This window comes from Gymnogyps californianus, chromosome 12 (assembly GCF_018139145.2).
Source record: "Gymnogyps californianus isolate 813 chromosome 12, ASM1813914v2, whole genome shotgun sequence".
NCBI classification, from domain to species: Eukaryota; Metazoa; Chordata; class Aves; order Accipitriformes; family Cathartidae; genus Gymnogyps; species Gymnogyps californianus.
Window position 1 is genome coordinate 5,984,883 of NC_059482.1, and position 15,471 is coordinate 6,000,353.

Here is a 15,471-nt window from a genome sequence, read left to right on the forward strand (position 1 = left end):
TTTTGCCATATTCTCACAACCTGGTTACCTGCCTTTGAGTAATAATCGCTCTTTAACCATTCTGAAAACAAAGATGCTATCAAGACAGAATTATTACTGAGGATTCACACATACGCACACACACACTTTTTTCCCCTCTGCACTTGATTTATCTTTATATTGTTCTTGTATAATTTGAAAAATCTCTTTGAAGGTATATTTTGGGATTCATTTTTTTTTTTTTCTTACAATTTCTTCAACTCTTAATTAAAAATACTAGATGGTGATGGTAAATAAAAAGGAAAATCAATATCAAGATGAACTATTTTAAGCTCATTAGTACACATTCAATTATGTATTTTGTATTATGGGTAAAGAATGAAAATATTTATTCAGAGCAAAGGTACTTCAACTAAAGGACGATTTAATTTTTGTTTTTTAAAATCTCAGAAGAAATATGCACCATTTTCACTTGTATTTCCCTTCATGCCAAACATATGTAATCCAATCTCTTCTGGAGTTAGAGCAATTCATTCCTACTGCCACTTATTCACTCCCAGATAAAGCAGCATACGAAAGAGTCTTTCCTCCACAGTACATTTAGTGTGCCAAAAATAATGTCTACTTGCAAACACAAGTGTCTTTAGAAGGATTATTTCTGAAGAAAAAATGAAATACTGGTGCCTATTAAAACATATTAATGGAAATGCAACTGATGCAATAAGACTTAATTTTGTTTTAAACTTTTGGCCTGGAGCCTCACTTCTATCTATTTTACTCCTAGATTGTACATGTAGAAACAGAGGAATGCAGCAAGGATTTACCCCCACCTTGAGTTACTTTCGAGTCAGGTGTAAAGACAAGACCATCATCACAATGCCAGAGCCTTTGTGTGGCATGGGAAGGCCAAAGTAGGAGATAAAGGGTGTTAAATATCCCATATCTGGTGCCTGGAGCATCGAGTGGGAGTTGGGACATGGCTTTAAGGCTGTATTAGAGGGAGGGGAGCAGCTGCAGAGACAAAGCTGGTGCCTGCAGCATGGCTGAGACCTCCCTTGGGAGAAGCCGTCTTCCTCTTACCTACAGCCTTCCCTTGGTGAGATCTCTTCCTCCGCCTCCTCTGGGAAAGAAAGAGATATCTATGGAGGACTCAAAGGGAATGGTGAAAACCAGAATGGCAAAAATTAGACCTTTTTCTTCCCCATATGTTATTCTTGAAACCTTATCTAAACAAACAAACCCTACTCTGAATCTGTATCAGGAAAAATGCAAGTTAGGTAATGCTTTGGAAGGCCTGTAAGGAACTCTGTTTTGGAGCTCTCTGTGGGTATCACAGCGGGATCAGATGCTGTGTCTCCATGTGATAACATACAGCCAGTGTCCAGAGAGGTATTTTTGCCCAGAACCAAGCTGCCAAGAAGTCTGAAGGAGAACACCCTTCCAAATGGTGCAGTGTTTCGTCATTAATTCATACAAATCTGCACAGAAAATGAGCACTGTCCCCGTTCTGAGGGCCTTGCATGAAGAGTTTTTTGACAAGAATCAACTACCTGACGCACAAACAAAAAATACACAAATGCTCATTTGCAAAAGGTGTTGGACAAACATAGTTTAAAATAGACAATTAGTTTTTCAGGAACAGATAGCAGCAATAGGAAAAGGTGTTGCCCCCCATACACATCAAAGTGAAATATTCTAAATACTGTAAGTAAGCGGGAGGCTCTATTCTACTCAACAAATAGAGAATGAATAAGTTGATATATAGAGGAAAGGACAAGTATCTCAGAAGGTGGCCTCTAATCATCTATAAGTGCTTTATAACCTGCATAATGCAAGAACTATCAGTACGGACCTTAATAGCTGCACTTGAAAGCATGCACACTTACTGCCGTTGCCAAAACCCATCTGTGTGTTACTCACTGATAGTAATGATGAATGTCAATTAGTTACCCTCTGCACAATCTGATCTGTGCAGGACTTCAGCCGGCAACTGCCTGAGAAGAATGATCTGCTCATATCAGGCCAGTCTGCGGGACCGGAGCCTTTTTTACCGTGCAAATAATTACTATAAATTAATATAATTATTACCATATAAGAAATCACTTTGAACCCAAGCTATGGCATTTTAGAAAGGCCAAATTTGAATAGCATGCATAATCAGTTTGGCCGATTAATTAGTTAATACTGATATAAAGGAAGAATGTGATGGACCTGTTTTCCATTGATACTAAGACCTTTTTATATCAGTTGTTTGGCAGGGCGTTATTGTTCAAAGTTGTTAAAAACCACTCCAAACGTGTCTCTGTTTTCATACAGCTGCTATTCATCGGGAAGTTAAGCAAATGTTGTAAAAATATCTGCGAATACTGATTCAGGTTTGAAAATTAATTTTGTGAGCCATGTTTATGCCTCTTTTGTACTCCCTTTCCATGAGTACAATTGAAATGTACAATCAAGATGCCCATAGAAAGCAGTTGCACGCTCAAGTGCTTGTGCGGATGGAGTTGTAAATTTGCGTGCTCGAGTACTGATGGGGAAAGAGTGCTACTTGTGTGCTTAAATGTGTGCACAGGTTTCCATCTCCTTGCAAATTGGGTGGGTGAATTTTAAGGGTATGCTTTCAAAAACCACATGGAAATATTGTCTTTAAAATTGCTTTCTGTGAATATAGTATTTGCATTTGGAAACTGCCTCTAAAGCTGTGCTAAGTATATTACAGAGCTCTCCCGAGCTGCGTGGTATAATAACATATTAGTCAATTGTAATATTCATAGTTAAGGAGAGACTTTTAAAAAAGTTTAAGGAATTACTAAATAACACTTAGATTTATCAGTCTTTGGTTATTTCCAATTCTGAAAATAAATGAATTGCATAGAGTGAGATAAATGCTGATTTATTTTTGGAATTATAATGTGTTACAATTCAAGATCAGATTAGGGTCAATTTACACTAAGTCTGTTTTGAAACTATTATATAACTGAGCCAGAGTAGGTCACTATGTCCTGCTCCACATACAAAAAGCTCCCAGACTCAGTGTCTATAAATAAAGATCAAGCTAAACCAGACAAGCAGCTTGAGTCTAATATTGGGAAGATCATTTTGTGCTACCTTCTGCAAATAATTACACTGGAGTCCAAGCGAGAAAGGAGCACACTATCATCTGGTGTACGCCACGCAGAGTGAAAAAGATTATCTTCTTGCATTAACATCAGCATTAATAAATAACCACTCATAGCTCTTAGTAAAGTCCAGGACTAAAATATGAGCCAGAGGAGTGGGCGATGTTTGGTTTTTATTTACCCATCCACTTACCTATCATATTTTGTGTTGCAGTGTAAGAAGACAAAATAGCATGGCACGGTTTATTTGTGAGATGCTGTTGCCCTAGTTACCAGCCTCATATCAGGGTTAAGGTTGACAGTGTGGGCTCATTCCTTAATCTCAGCTCAGGTTGCTCACAAGGGAAAAGGCTTTAATGTTAACTGAGCCTGTCTTTGGCTTGGGGAGTTAGGCCTTTAACAATGCACCAGGGAATATTTCTTCTTTGCGGCTGTCATAGCTTGTCTGGGGAATGGGAAAGGGAATCGCGTGGTGGGGGAGGGCGAACCTCGCTACGGTGGAGCTTATTAAATTATGGAGGAGGGGATTATTGGTGGGAGCAGAGCTGTGGGCTCAGGCAGCCGTTGGAGGAACCTTTTGTGTTCCAGCCTGGCAGAGGACAGGTTTTTGTTACAGTCCCCTTCTAGGCAGCTCGGATAGGATTGCTTCGTGGTGTGCGCCGTATGGCCGAGAAGGGTTTCGCTGCAGTTGGAGTAACAGAAGAAGGCACAGAGTTTGGCTGTGGGATGGCGAATGTATGCAAATATACTCTCCCTCCTTTGAAGTGCTGAAGAAAAGGATGAATTAATGGAGCTGGTCCCACTCCCAGCTTCACCAGTCAGGAATGGTTCAGGCTAAAATTGTCATCCTGGGTAGGCACCTGCTCTGCTGGAATTAACTCTGTAACTCTGGAATTAACTCTCTTAACTCTTGAATTAACTCCTTTTTCTGTGTAAAGTTCCCTGCAAGACACAAAAATGATTCTTACTTGCCACCCAAAATGTTTGATAATACAAGACATCAAAATGTGTTGATGAGACTGAGCATCTGGTCCTGATCTGCAATGAGGTGCCTCTCCATCCACATCACCTAGAGGCCTGACCTGGGTGACTTTCTCAGGGAACATGTATCACCCTGATTCGATCAGCTGCAGCCCAAAATACACTGATAAATGTTGCTTTCTTTAAAGCTTGGCAAGGAGGAAGAGGCATCGCAGCAATAGCCCCCTTCTCTTACAGCAGCCTAGTGACTGAGCCATAGTCAGGCTGTTGGAGCTTGTATTTGGGTATCATCTCCTTTACCTGTGGAAGTTTGGATTTGCATCTCACTTTGCCTAAGTATTCTAGTTATTAAACTAGACCATGTTGGAGGGGACGGTATTGGAATTTAATTGAGAAAGGAAAAGCTAGGCTAAATTTTAGGGGCAAATGGTCTTATCAGGGAAAGGCACTAGAACAGTTAGAGATCATTATTGCCCTGCTGGGCTGGGCAGGTCTTTCCCCTGGCATAAGAGATCCTTTGTATTCTCATAGGTGAAGTCATTAGTGCTCATGGAGCAATAACCTCAATCTATAGCTAAACATATGGGAGATACAGGCCTTTAGGTGGGTCGTGTATAACTGAAAGGATCTACGGTCATTTCCTCAGCTCATGAAAGTGCCTTATTAATTTCTTCTTGAGACATTAATTTTCCTTACCCACTGTTACTTGTCTTCAGTCATCCATTATAAAGAGGGGACAGTCTGGGATATTTGTGTGCCATCATGACAGATATTTCATACTTTTTACTGTTCTGTAAAGATAGTGCCATGAACAAATCACCTGAAGATAAGACCCTCCGTGCTTGATAACGTTTAGCCAGAGACCTATAAATCATCAATACAGTTGCTTTTTATAGTATCTTTTCCATATGCTAGTTTTAACTGTGGAGTTAAAGCTGTTTGCAGGGAACAGGTTGCAGACTGTGGGCTGCATGTGTAAGAAGGCAAACCCACTGGCTCCGGTCTTTGCGCTCTGTGTTTAGTTTCCTTCATCTCTTTTCTTTAATATATTCTTTGAGTTTACACATCAAGATAATGTTTCCTATAACTACCAGTCAGGCAAACTTAACCCAGAATCTGATAATTAACTTGTGTTCTGCTTCATACATCAGCAGCCACCACAATCAATATTGGGGTGAGAACTGGAGTTGTTGCCAGCTGCTTTTGCAAATGATGCTTGAGGCAAAAATGGAGCAGAGTGGCTGTTACACAGCTGTATTCGCTCCAGCTGCCCAGGCCTCCCTTTGACAGCCTGCTTTTGTAGATTAAGGAGCTGATTTGCAGGGGGTATAAATCATCATAGCTCTATTGAGTTCAATAGAGGAGCTTTCTCTTTCTTCCCCATATGTTCGTACGAGAGTTTGCACCCTTTTCCTTCTGTTTCTGTTCTTTCTCTGCAAGAGACCAAAAGCATGAGGTCCCTTCTGTGCTGGAGTTGTGAGCTGAAGCAGGGCCAGCATGCAAAACCTTTGGATGATGCCATTTGTACATACAAACTACAGTAGCTACATATTAGATTCGTTATGCAGTTAATTAGCTGTGTGCATTCACAGCGACTGGGCACATAACGGCACATACATTTCTTAAGATGTACTCCGAAAATCAATACTGACTGCCTGCCTGGCAAAGAGGGAGAAGCAGCAGGGTCCAGGCTGGCAGAGCTGAAGGAGCTGAGCAGCCACAGTTGATGTGGAGATGAGAGTTGGTGCTTAGGAGCAGACGGGATGCATTTGGCCCAGTCTGATTTACTTCGCATACTCCTAAATGCACTTTCCAGGCTTTTCCTATCGAGATGATTTATAATTGTTGCAGATGGCGTCTAGGCTAATCCCTGATGAGAACTCTCTTAAGCTCCTGACAAATTTGAATCTGCAGCCACGTATCACGTCAGGAGTGTTGAGGCATCTCTCTAACATGCTACAGAAATACAAATGACAGTGACTGTGGATGGACAGAACTGAATCACTGGAAACATGTAACATTTTAATAATATCAAAGAATGAAATATTTCCTATTTTAATTATTAAAAGGAAACATAATTATTGACTGGTATTATCTTACCACTAAACAGTTTTCTCACCTAAGTGGTGTCAATAGACCATCAGATAATGGGGTAGGCAACAGAAAGGGATGCTACAGAGCCAGAAGTTGTCAAAATGCAGTATATTAAATGAGGCAGGTGGCAACAGCAGTAGCACCTCTCTAAGACCACAGTAAAAGTTGGCCACTGAGTAACTCTAATAATGGGAGAATATCTCTATATTTTGACTCAGTACAAATTCTTATCAGGATAACATACTGTTTACTGCAGAAAAAATGTGGTTTTCCTCCAAAAGTAGCTGGTCACAACCCACCAATTGTAAATATTCTCCCTGGACACTCTTAAACAGCAAGACTCAAACAGATGAAATTCTGCCCACTCAAGCTTTAATGAATGTCTGAGCAATATTAAGCCACTAATTGACTTGTACTGTGGGTCAATGAAGAAGTGAAATCTGCAGTTAATGTCTGCTTAACTGTATCTTGCTGGAAGCCTGCATCAGGCCAGGACGCTCAGTGGAGGCTGTGGTATTGCTGAGCAGCCGGCAAAAATAAACAATTTCATACATTTTAATATTACTACATTGCTGTGGACACACAAACAACATCTGGCAAATGGTGCACAAGCAGTTACATGGATGACAGCCCATTTAGTATTCTGTACCTAATAAAACATTGAGAAAATATCTGTACAGATCAATATTTTTCCTGGTGGGACTCATTCTAAGTTTAATCTCAGGTCTTGTTAATATATGTAAAATAGTGGTTTGGATCTTCTGTTACAGAAGGTGCAAATTCCTGACTTGATGTACAGGGGATGTTTCTTTCAACCGTAACAACACTAGAAATAATTGTGACTTATTTCAAGCAGCTCACTACTCCATTTAATAAAAGACATCAGCTACACTAGTTATCTGGGTGATACGTTAATCCCATTAAAGTCAGTGGTCTATATACGATACAGTAGTCTACATTCAGAGCCGTGTCAAGATAATTTGGCCTCCTTTTTTGCCTTGGGAATCTATTTCTTTCACTACTGCCTTTCCACTGTCCTTTTGCTTTTTAGGCTCCTGTTACCACCTTCCTTTCCATCTTCTTTCCAGGCAGGAGAAATAGAGAAGATCATTACCAAACTGCCTATATATGTGATGCTTGTTCAGTCCTGTACTTACCTATGGCTCATTATACTTCTGAGACCTTGGCTTCAGGGAGTTAGAGTACCAAGAACCTTTCCTCCTAATGCTGCACTGAGAACAGGCTTCGTGCTGGACTAGAGCAGAATGGGCGGTCTGCATTCAAATACATGTGAAAGATTGATCAGTTTTAATTGTAGTAATTCCGAGAAATATGTCTAAGGAATTCTGATTTCCTAAAGATCATCAAGGAGCAGAAGTTCTTACTCAGAAACGTTCTTATCTCCCTCATGCTGTAGTAAATCTGGAGTAATTCCAGTGGCTTCAGTGGTGGAAGACGGGTTTATACTGGAGCATCTGCTACCAGATTCTGGCTCATCAAATACCTAAAACTCCTGCAATATTTGGACATTGTCTGCATAAACAAAGAGTCTTTGAAAGATCCACATCTGGAACACACCTGCTTTTGCCAAATTGGCTAAATCTCTTTCCTACCGATTTCATACTGGCATTTCAGCTGACAGTTTGTCTCTATTTCAGTCACTTAGTTTTCTGCCTCATGCATGAGAAGATGGGATTCAGTCATTTCAGTTCAGCTCCTTTTCTCATCTCTGAAAATTAGTTCCCAAACCAATTGTCCCTGCATGCTGAGGATCGCGATGCTGTTTCCGTATTGTCCCTGCCATCTGTCTCTGCTGTGTGACACTTTTGCAGGCAAGATGATCTTTGCTCTTTTTGCATATCCACGAAGCAGAAGGGTCTTGACTCAAGGAGGAAACACATGGCTTGTGCCTGACGAACACACTTACTGGGCAGTGCTGAAGGTTCATGGTACTAACTCTTATTAATTCAGGTCTATGTTTACATGAGAATGCCGGAGTGATTTTGTAAGCATGGTAATTGCATACACAAGCAAATGACCACATGTATGTTTTTGACCAAATATCAAGCTGTGAATGCCCAGCGTATAAATTTTAAATATTTGCAACTAGCAGCTCCCAAGTAACTACAGATCAAGAACTATCTGTAGGAGGTATTTGGCAAATAATTTTAAATAATGAATACAGCTAAGATGATCATGATCTACTTGCAGACAACACTCGCAGACAAGAGTAACTGTTATGAATTATTCAGCCAATTCTATTCAGAATTATATTTTTTTTAGAACTATAATTAATGATCCATAAGAGTAAGTATGAGACACACTAACAAAGGTCTATTCTGTGCTACTTCTTCTGAAAGATTAAAATGAAATGCAGACAGTTTGGAAACCACAGACCTTGTTTTAGAATTGTCATCTGCTCTGTTTGCTGACAGTGACTTTTGCTACTTGTTTACTGCAATTTACTTAGTTACAGCATAAGTTACACATGATTATCTTCTCAATATGATGCTAAGCTGACATCTGTCAAGTTTAAAAGTCATAATAGGTGCTATTAGTCATTGAGATGATCCAAAGGCATAATGATTGGTATGACAACAAAACTGCATAGGTTTTTTTTAAAGGCATAATAATTTCTAAAGAGAATTTTGGGTGGGCTTGTCCTGGTTTTGGCTGGGATAGAGTTAATTTTCTTCCTAGTAGCTGGTATAATGTTGTGTTTTGGATTTAGTATGAGAATAATGTTGATAACACACTGATGCTTTTAGTTGCTGCTAAGTAGTGTTTATGCTAAGTTAATGATTTTTCAGCTTCTCATGCCCAGCCAGCTAGAAAGCTGGAGGGGCACAAGAAGCTGGGAGGGGACACAGCCAGGACAGCTGACCCAAACTGGCCAAAGGGATATTCCATACCACAGAACGTCATGCCCAGTATATAAACTGGGGGGAGCTGGCCAGGAGGGGCGGATCGCTGCTCGGGAACTAGCTGGGCATTGGTCGGCGAGTGGTGAGCAATTGCATTGTGCATCACTTGTCTTTCTTGGGTTATATTTCACTCTCTTTTTGTTATCTTCCTTTTCATTGCTATTATTATTATTATTATTATTTATTGTTTATTTTTTATTTCAATTACTAAACTGTTCTTATCTCAACCCACAAGTTTTACTTGTTTTCGATTCTCCTCCCCGTCCCACCGGGGTAGGGGGGAGGAGTGAGTGAGCAGCTGCGTGGTGCTTAGTTGCTGGCTGGGGTTAAACCACGACAGGGCTCTACCTGCTCAGAAGTGAGATGATTTTAGTGCCTTAAAGGCTAGCAGAAGCAGAAGCCAGGGAGACGAGTACAGCTGGTGGTCATGGAAACAGTTATCAGAATAATATCAATTAACCAAGCCAAATATATTGTTTTTGTCCTTCTTGCTCGTTTGCTGCAACAGAGCGGTAAGTTTAAACTATCTGCTATTTGCGTCAGAAACTTCATTTCTCGTGGGTTTATAAAGCAGCCGTTTCAAGCCATACCAAGCTGAAATTGCTTTGCAAGTCCTCAGCTCTAATCCTAATTAATATTCCTCTAAGTTCCTTTTCTTTTTTTAAAAGTAGTTCAAAACAAAAATTCTTGGGTGTTTGAGATGCTTTTTTAATTTTAATTTAAGGAAAAAGCACACAGTTAAAAGCCTTTTTTCCAAGCCGTTAAGGCTTGAGGCAGCTCCTAATGAAGTCAGAGACCAGATTTTCTTTGAGTTTAACGAGAAGATGGTCAGGAAGCCACCAGCTTGCCTTTGGTGGCTTGGACAACTGCGGGGAAGGAGGAAGTCATAGCAGTTACCTTTGAAGCACGGTGTCTTTCCACAGTCTTTGAAAGTCTGGTCAGCCAGCCTCATCACGCCTGGCTTTGCATAATGCACGTTCTGTATACAAACTCTGTAATCACATGGATGATTACACTTCCAGGGGTACCTTCACTTTGCTGTGAATCTGCAGATTCAGAAGGCTGCACAGTGTTTAGGAAGATAACCTGTTATTTATTGTCAGTGCTTGAAGAGTAAAATATTGGTCCATTGGAAAGAAGTGGGAGAGAACCAGACACCCAGCCAGACGCTCAGAGGTATTTAACCACATTTTCTCCGTGCAAATCAGTAGGACGGCACAGAGGACGTTGCCCTGTTGGCTGTGTCTGCACAGCCTTTGCTACCAGTGCTCTGGTTCTGGTTTGCAGTTACAGAGCCGGGTGGTTTGAGCTTGTGTTACAGAGGTAGCAAGGATGACAGGCAAGCGAGCGCTGGAAAAAGTCTTGCACTAATGCCTACGTGTCGGTAGAGCTGGGAACGTCCTGCTCTCTGGGGTCCGTCTTCATGGAGCAGAAAGTGGAGTTTGCCTGTAGACTCCCTGGGTCAGAGGCAGTGGCTTTTCCTGCTGGCGTGAGCTATGCACAGAAGTTATATACTTAATGGATAATAATGGTTTTATTTTTCAGGTCTGTGTTAAAGGAATGTGTTGAAAAGGATTTAGTCGATGTACTGCCAATTACCTGTTCTACTTTTACTGTGTCTTCCCGTGTGGAGATTTTTTTCTTCATTTTCCCTTTTCTCACATTTTGCTATGTGGCCAAACCTGTAAATAGCCAAAGCCAGATGCTCTAAAAAAGCCAGAAAGGAAAATCTGAACTAAATGCACCAAAATGATGTAGCAAGAAAAAATGAGTGTATTAATGAGAGGAACCGGTCAAGTTCTAAGGGTAGAAATGAATTGGACAACCCAGCCAATGTGTGAGAAAAGCATAAAGATAGGAAGGGAAATACATCCACCAGTATGGACGGTGTAGAAAGAGAAGTCGTGAACATTTACCTTAGAACAGTGACAGCTGATTTAATAATTCAGCTACATGGATGGAAACATGCCCTGCAATAGGGGGTGTATTTTTCTTGGTGGAGCTACAGGGACTCCCCCACTCCATCATCAAAACATTGTTAAATCAGTCATGCGTAGTCTAGAACTAAGAATAATGGCTTTTAAAAGATTGTAACTGAATTTATCCGTCATGCGGTCTTTGTGCATTTGTTCATTGTATGTGTAAAGCATCAGCCAAAAATAATTTACAGCAATTATTTCCAGTGACAGGCCAATGTAAATTCTCCCAGGCAGAGGATGACTATGTGAAAATAATTATACATGAATATCCAGCTGAGATCTTTGAGCCACTAGAAAAGGGTGATATGTAAGCAGTTTTGTAACAGGAGTGATAACACATGCACATGCATACTAATGCTGTAGAAAAGTTTGAAGACATCCAACTGGGCTAAATTGAAGATGCAGAATTAAACCAGGAATATTTTTGCCTATAAAATTGCAATTTCAAAATTTGGTCAGGCTTTCAAAATCTCCAAGAAAAATGCCAAAACTGATTCAAACACTTAGGCTTTAAAGTCATGGAGGCACTTTTGAAAACTAATTCTGGCTCATATTATGAGTGTCTTCAGGATAGTACAGCACTGAACTAGCATTGGCGTGTACAATTCAGCAACGTATGCAATGTGTATTTCAACTTAGTTAAAATTTCTAGTGCTGCTAAATAAAGATGTATTAAAAGATAATCTATGCCTACAGTCCAGCGAAGCAAGGGAAGAACTAAGGGTCTAATGAGGTAGTGGTATCATGGTGCAAGAGTTAGGTCTGGAAATCTGGGATACGGGAGTCCCAAGGAGATAAAAGACACAAGTGAAGTGTGATGTCTGCAAATGATCACATCTACAAAATGTATTGCTCCTGTTTAGTCATTCTGCACTGAACAATAACCTGCGTTGTTGCGCTTTTCTGCGGTAACTTAAATGGTAGCTAGCTATGTTGGGACGTGTGTTTGAACTCGTAGTTTATACTATGAGTAAACTGGTTTTATACTGTAGTCATGGGAACTCTCGGTCTTCAAGCACTATGTGTAATGAATAATATATTATGAGACTATTCACTAAGATTTCTTGTGTGCTATAATATTAACAATTTCCCACATGTGGGATTCATATTTATCCCTCTGTATATTGAAGGATAGCATAAGTAGATGGTATCTATTGTGCAGCAAACACACTTACTCTGATGTAGTATTTGTTAAAATTATTTCCAGAGCATGTGGAATACAGGCCATAAAATACCTCCTAATCTCCTAACATCATTAATGAAATAAAATAGTGTTATTCATTACCCACAAGGAGAATTTAAAAATAAGCTCCACATTTAAATGACAGATTCCATAATGGCAGCACATAAGAGTCTGTATCCCGAGGCTGACAGCAGTGTGTGTAAAGGCTGGCCACGGTGTACGTTGTGCTCTGTTTGGAGAATACGGTGCAAGAAGCTTTGAACTGTAGACAGGTCCTGAGATAGCATGTAGCACGTTACTAGGCACTAGCAGCTGTGGTCTCTGTTTCTTGGGCAAATTTTCAAATCTCAGCATGCCAAAGTATTAATTTCTGATCAAGATAATGTAGCGCACAGCCCTTGAGTTTAATATGCAGAAGTCATTGTTTCTACAGCAGACGACTGAATCCCCAGCTCATTGATTAAGTGCGTGTGCAAGTGGGCAAGGTTGATTTGATACGTGGTTCAGTGTTGAGTGAGGGATGAGGTCTTGGCTGGTTAACTTCAAATCCGGACCCTCGTAGTGTTGAATCAGGAGTAGTGTCTGTTCTCTGAATTTTCAGCTGTGCTCAAGGACCAAGCTGGCATGGGCACCAAGCAAGGTACATGGGTGAGCGACCCTCGCAAATCCATTGACCATCAGTTGGTGCAGTGGGTGGAGGAAGGTGAAACGAGTTTTCGCAGTTCATAGTAGGGCAATATGGTATCTACCCACCTCTTGCACACTCAGCCCCTTTTCAATTTATCGCCGCATACTGGGGCCTTACGGGCAAGGCTTGCACTTGCAGAGTCTGACCTGGGCATGGTGAACCAACATAGATCTCTACAGTCCAACGCCTTTTCAAATAATAGAATTATGAGAAGTTAGAGTGCAGGAGCATAACTGGAGAAAGAGTTTTTTTGCAAAGTATTATGTTGGGCTTCTTCTCTTACAATTTTAGAGTCAGATCTTATGCCTCATGTTACTTGAAGCATGCTCCTCCATGCTTCAGGTAACAGCACACAAGCATTCATTTCTTTTTCTGCTTTTAGGGTGATTGCAAAGTGTCCTGGACTTTTTAAGAAAATCTTTTGGAAGTTTATTGTTGGATGGGATACAGCTCGTGAATGACTAACAGATTATGTTGATGTCTGTTGATATAATTTTTGTAGTTCTGTAAATCACTATGACTTTTATAATGCCTCCTACCTCTGTTATAAATGTGCTCCTGTGGATACTTTACCCTGACCGCATTTGCTAAAGCTGGTGTTGCTTTCAATGCTGACGTATAGGAATATACTACATGCAGTGTATGCGGGTGCATGTGTATTTGCATTATCCCCACTCTAAATGTATCCCACAGATAAAGACTCCCATTAACTTACAATTGGCAGTGCTTCATACTGACATTATTCAAAAACATCATGAAGTTGGACTGCTGAAAAAGCACACACAAACCTGATACTCCTTTGTCTTACAGCAGCTTTCATGTATGCAGGACTTCCATTTAGAAATTCTCAGTGAAAGGCTGTGCAAGAATGCAATGTGCAAGAATGGGGGTTTTTTGGTTCGACTGGATGCCATTTATATGGGATGGAGGCCATAGGTAATCAAGATGTATATGCAACGCTATTTCCACAGCTTATATTGGCGGAGGTCTCTTGTGCTGTTGATGCTTCTGTTCACAGGTCTGTCACCAGTGAGAAAGTTGCACTACCAGACGCACCTCATTCACATTACAATAGATGGAAATTTCCTATTGTTGATGTGACAGAGGGGAGCATTTTTCCACTAATCTTTTGGCATTCTTCGAAGATTAACAATGCAATTACACCAAGAAATGGGTTTTCATATGGGTATACCTGAAGAACAGAAATGGATTGCATTTATAAGTCATGTTTCCATGCTTATATTTGTTTTTGTGCATTGCAAATGTGCTCCCAATGTCAGCAGGTGTGTGTAGATGTTATCACCGACTTGTGAAAAACAAGGTCTGTTTGGCAAATATTGCAGTGCTGATTCAAAAAGGAGGCTATGAGTGTGTAGTTATACTCCCTTTCTTAAACAGCTCTTTAGTAGGAGAGCAACGTCAGGCATTTTCTGATACTGTTGAGAAATCCTGCCATGGGGAAATCAGTCATAATTCAGATGAGACCAATTACTTCATTGCAGAGATTAATCACGAGTGCAGAAATGGTAGGGAATGGAGGTTAGGATGATGCTTTCTGCTTAAAGTTGAGTGCAACTGACTGTCAGGGAAAGAGGAAGGAATGGCTGTTATGTGTTTTTATTACAGGGTTTGGGTGGCTGCAATGTCTGGTTTGGGAGTAAGAAGAAGGAAAGGGACTTTGAAGGCCTTTGGGATGCTGTGTACTTTATCGTCAGTGGATGTGAAGCAAGCTAATTTAGAGAGCGGCAGCATTTTCCTGCTTGTTTCATAAACTCAAGGACACAATGCACAGCCATGGTCGTTCAGTTGTCTGCCATCTAATGGCCAGACAAGACAGCAAACTAACCTGGTTTCAGCCTGTGGGCTACGAATCACTGGGGATTCTTGAGCTAAATATACATAAAAATAAAAGCAATGCAAGCTCTTGCTCACAGGTTTAAGTGTGTTACACAGGGGCTTATGTTACCATTAAAAAATGGTGTGATGCCACAGTAGAAAACTGCTAAAAACTAGAAAAGATTTCCCATCTTTGCCTGCAATATATTGTTTTTAAACATTGCATATCTGAAAGCAAATATCAGTCTGTAGATGAATGAAAATGCATAATTTGAGACATTTTAAATTTTCCTTTATTTACTTATTGAGCAAGTGAATAATTCTGTTCTTCCTCCTTTCCTCCCGTTCTCCTCTCCACTGACACGCACACCCCCATTCTTTTATTATAATGTGCAATATATAAGATCTCTCACTGACGGGGAGTGTTAACACACACCTATGCCTTTTCCTCTCGGGCAGACCACGGTGGCATCTGCAATAACTGACACCAGTTCCACGGCACGGAGAAAGTGCTTGAGGTAAATCTCTGCTAGAATAACAAAGAATAGATGGGGCGATGTTCCGCTTTAATATCCGCTCCATCTTTCTTATCTATATTAGAAACGTTTGTCACTAAGGGTGTCTGAGTAGAGCTGAAATTATGAAGCACCTTCTAGATTCCTTTATCTCCTAGAGCAACAGTAATACT